Below are 5000 nucleotides of genomic sequence, written 5' to 3' on the forward strand. Positions count from 1 at the left end.
GGCATCCACCGGTGGGGGGCGCCGCTGGGCTGGGCGGGTCTGCACCTTACTCTCCCGTGTTTTTTATTTCACGTGTGGCTATTTTTTTTTTTTTCACATTTCCACCTTACTCTCTCTCTCTCCCGTGTTGTTTATTTCACGTGTGGCTATTTTACTTTTATTTATTTTTTTCAAATTTCCACCTTACTCTCTCTCTCCCGTGTTGTTTATTTCACGTGTGGCTATTTTATTTTATTTTTTTTTTCAAATTTCCACCTTACTCTCTCTCCCGTGTTGTTTATTTCACGTGTGGCTATTTTATTTTTATTTTTTCACATTTCCACCTTACTCTCTCTCTCCCGTGTTGTTTATTTCACGTGTGGCTATTTTTTTTTTATTTATTCTTTTCAAATTTCCACCTTACTCTCTCTCCCGTGTTGTTTATTTCACGTGTGGCTATTTTTTTTTTATTTATTCTTTTCAAATTTCCACCTTACTCTCTCTCCCGTGTTGTTTATTTCACGTGTGGCTATTTTATTTTAATTTTTTCACATTTCCACCTTACTCTCTCTCTACCGTGTTGTTTATTTCACGTGTGGCTATTTTATTTTTTATTTTTTCACATTTCCACCTTACTCTCTCTCTCCCGTGTTGTTTATTTCACGTGTGGCTATTTTATTTTATTTTTTTCAAATTTCCACCTTACTCTCCCGTGTTGTTTATTTCACGTGTGGCTATTTTACTTTTATTTATTTTTTTCAAATTTCCACCTTACTCTCTCTCTCCCGTGTTGTTTATTTCACGTGTGGCTATTTTATTTTATTTTTTTTTTCAAATTTCCACCTTACTCTCTCTCCCGTGTTGTTTATTTCACGTGTGGCTATTTTATTTTTATTTTTTCACATTTCCACCTTACTCTCTCTCTCCCGTGTTGTTTATTTCACGTGTGGCTATTTTTTTTTTATTTATTCTTTTCAAATTTCCACCTTACTCTCTCTCCCGTGTTGTTTATTTCACGTGTGGCTATTTTATTTTAATTTTTTTTCAAATTTCCACCTTACTCTCTCTCCCGTGTTGTTTATTTTACGTGTGGCTATTTTACTTTTATTTATTTTCTTCAAATTTCCACCTTACTCTCCCGTGTTGTTTATTTCACGTGTGGCTATTTTACTTTTATTTATTTTTTTTTCAAATTTCCACCTCACTCTCCCGTGTTGTTTATTTCACGTGTGGCTATTTTATTTTTATTTATTTTTTTTTTCAAACTTCCCGGGGTGCTGCTGCAGGGGCGCCGCGAGGCGGGTCTGCACCCTGCTCTCTCTATGTTTTTATTTCATGGGAGGCTATTTTTTTTCATATTCTTTCAGATTTCCCGGGGTGCTGCCGCAGAGGCGTCGCGGGACGGGTCGGGTCCGCACCTCACTCTCCCTATGTTTGTATTTCATGGGTGGCTACAGAATTACTTTTTTTTAAAACTTTCCAGGGCGGCCACCGGGGGGGGGGGGGGGGGGGGCGCCGCGGGACTGCACCTCACTCCCTCTATGTTTTTTATTTCACGTGTGGCTATTTTTTTTTTTTTCACATTTCCACCTTACTCTCTCTCTCTCCCGTGTTGTTTATTTCACGTGTGGCTATTTTACTTTTATTTATTTTTTTCAAATTTCCACCTTACTCTCTCTCTCCCGTGTTGTTTATTTCACGTGTGGCTATTTTATTTTATTTTTTTTTTCAAATTTCCACCTTACTCTCTCTCCCGTGTTGTTTATTTCACGTGTGGCTATTTTATTTTTATTTTTTCACATTTCCACCTTACTCTCTCTCTCCCGTGTTGTTTATTTCACGTGTGGCTATTTTTTTTTTATTTATTCTTTTCAAATTTCCACCTTACTCTCTCTCCCGTGTTGTTTATTTCACGTGTGGCTATTTTTTTTTTATTTATTCTTTTCAAATTTCCACCTTACTCTCTCTCCCGTGTTGTTTATTTCACGTGTGGCTATTTTATTTTAATTTTTTCACATTTCCACCTTACTCTCTCTCTACCGTGTTGTTTATTTCACGTGTGGCTATTTTATTTTTTATTTTTTCACATTTCCACCTTACTCTCTCTCTCCCGTGTTGTTTATTTCACGTGTGGCTATTTTATTTTATTTTTTTCAAATTTCCACCTTACTCTCCCGTGTTGTTTATTTCACGTGTGGCTATTTTACTTTTATTTATTTTTTTCAAATTTCCACCTTACTCTCTCTCTCCCGTGTTGTTTATTTCACGTGTGGCTATTTTATTTTATTTTTTTTTTCAAATTTCCACCTTACTCTCTCTCCCGTGTTGTTTATTTCACGTGTGGCTATTTTATTTTTATTTTTTCACATTTCCACCTTACTCTCTCTCTCCCGTGTTGTTTATTTCACGTGTGGCTATTTTTTTTTTATTTATTCTTTTCAAATTTCCACCTTACTCTCTCTCCCGTGTTGTTTATTTCACGTGTGGCTATTTTATTTTAATTTTTTTTCAAATTTCCACCTTACTCTCTCTCCCGTGTTGTTTATTTTACGTGTGGCTATTTTACTTTTATTTATTTTCTTCAAATTTCCACCTTACTCTCCCGTGTTGTTTATTTCACGTGTGGCTATTTTACTTTTATTTATTTTTTTTTCAAATTTCCACCTCACTCTCCCGTGTTGTTTATTTCACGTGTGGCTATTTTATTTTTATTTATTTTTTTTTTCAAACTTCCCGGGGTGCTGCTGCAGGGGCGCCGCGAGGCGGGTCTGCACCCTGCTCTCTCTATGTTTTTATTTCATGGGAGGCTATTTTTTTTCATATTCTTTCAGATTTCCCGGGGTGCTGCCGCAGAGGCGTCGCGGGACGGGTCGGGTCCGCACCTCACTCTCCCTATGTTTGTATTTCATGGGTGGCTACAGAATTACTTTTTTTTAAAACTTTCCAGGGCGGCCACCGGGGGGGGGGGGGGGGGGGGGCGCCGCGGGACTGCACCTCACTCCCTCTATGTTTTTATTTCACGGGTGGCTATACAATTTTATTTACATTTTTTATTTTACCAGGCGGCCACCGGGGGGCGCCGCGAGGCGGGGCGGGTCTGCACCTCACTCCTCCTGTGTTTTTTTTAGTCTCATGGGTGGCTACATAATTTATTTTTTTTTAAATTCCAGTGGCGGCCACCAGGGGGCGCCGGGAGGCGGGGCGGGTCTGCACCTCGCTCACCCTATGCTTTTATTTCATGGGTGGCTATAGAATTTTTTTTTTTTTTTTTAATTCCCGGGGCGGCCACCGGGGGGCGCCGCGACTCTGCCCCTCACTCACCCTATGCTTTTATTTCATTTGGTGGCTATGTCATTTTTTTTTTTTTTTTTAAACATTTCCCGGGCGGCCACCGGGGGGCGCCGCGAGGCGGGGCGGGTCTGCACCTCACTCCCCCTATGTTTTTATTTCATGGGTGGCATATAATTTGTAATTTTTTATTTATTTTTTTTAAATTCCCGGGCGGCCACCGGGGGGCGCCGCGCGGCGGGTCTGCACCTCACTCTCGCTATGTTTTTACTTCACGGGTGGCTATTCAAATTTGTTTATTTTTTTTTTCATTTTCCCGGGGGGCCACCGGGGGGCGCCGCGGGGCGGGTCTGCACCTCACTCCCCCTATGTTTTTATTTCATGGGCGGCTATTTCTTAAAAAAAAATAAAAATAAAAAAAATTCCCGGGGTGCTGCTGCAGTGGCGCGGGGCGTCCACCGGGGGGCGTCCACGATTCGGTCGGGCCTGCACCTTGCACTCTCTCCCTATGTTTTCATTTCATGGGTGGCTACTTTAAAAATTTTCATTTTGTTATTTATTTTTTAATTCCCGGGGCGTCCATCGGGGGGCGCCGCGTGGGGGGGGGGGGGGGGGGCGTTTCTGCACCTTGCACTCTCTCCCTATGTTTTCATTTCATGGGTGGCTACTTTAAAAATTTTCATTTTGTTATTCATTTTTTCGATTCCCCGGGGCGTCCATCGGGGGGCGCCGCGTGGGGGGGGGGCGTTTCTGCACCTTGCACTCTCTCCCTATGTTTTCATTTCATGGGTGGCTACTTTAAAAATTTTCATTTTGTTATTCATTTTTTCGATTCCCCGGGGCGTCCACCGGGGGGCGCCGCGCGGCGGGGCGGGCCTGCACCGTGCACTCTCCCTGTGTTTTAATTTCATGGGTGGCTGTTTTTCATTTTTTTCAAAATAATAATAATAATAATAATAATAGTAATAATTTCACGGGGCGCTGCTGGTGCAGCGTCGCGGGGCGTCCACCGGGGGGCGCCGCGGGTCGGGGCGGGTCTGCACCTTACTCCCCCCAATGTTTTAATTTCACGGGTGGCTCTATTTTTTTTTATTTCAATTTTTTGCCCTCCCGGGGTGCTGCTGCAGCGCCACCGGGTGGCCACCGGGGGGCGCCGCCGTGCCGGCGGGCACCGGCCTTCGCCCCTGCCCCCTCCCCGGCCCCCCAGGGGCCCGTCAGGCCAAGGGGCGGCGGTCCACGGGAGGCCGACTCCCCTCTGCGGAGGCCCCGATGAGGTCGGACCGGGGTGCCCTCGTCCGCCCTGCGCTTCCGAGGCTTCGGGGAAGAGAGGGAGAAGCCGCCGCTGAAGGTGGCGCGCAGCACCGGTGGCGTGACCCGTGAGGGAAACCCTCCGGCGGATTGTTAGGAGAGGGAGAGAGAAAGCGAGGCGACTGGCCGGGGGGGCCTTCTCCCACCCGAGGAGGCCCAGGCCGGGCTCCAGGAGAGCACGGGAGATTCTGCGAGCGAGGCGTCCCAGCCAGGGCTCCAGGAGAGCACGGGAGATTCTGCGAGCGAGGCGTCCCAGCCAGGGCTCCAGGAGAGCACGGGAGATTCTGCGAGCGAGGCGGCCCGGCCAGGGCTCCAGGAGAGCACGGGAGATTCTGCGAGCGAGGCGTTCCGTGCCAGGGCTCCAGGGGCGACCGGGGAGAGAGCCCCTTCCGCCAGCGCGGGAGCCCCCGGAGGTCTCCCGGCAG

The sequence above is a fragment of the Taudactylus pleione genome, unplaced genomic scaffold (assembly GCF_031769625.1).
Source record: "Taudactylus pleione unplaced genomic scaffold, aTauple2 ptg002701l, whole genome shotgun sequence".
NCBI classification, from domain to species: Eukaryota; Metazoa; Chordata; class Amphibia; order Anura; family Myobatrachidae; genus Taudactylus; species Taudactylus pleione.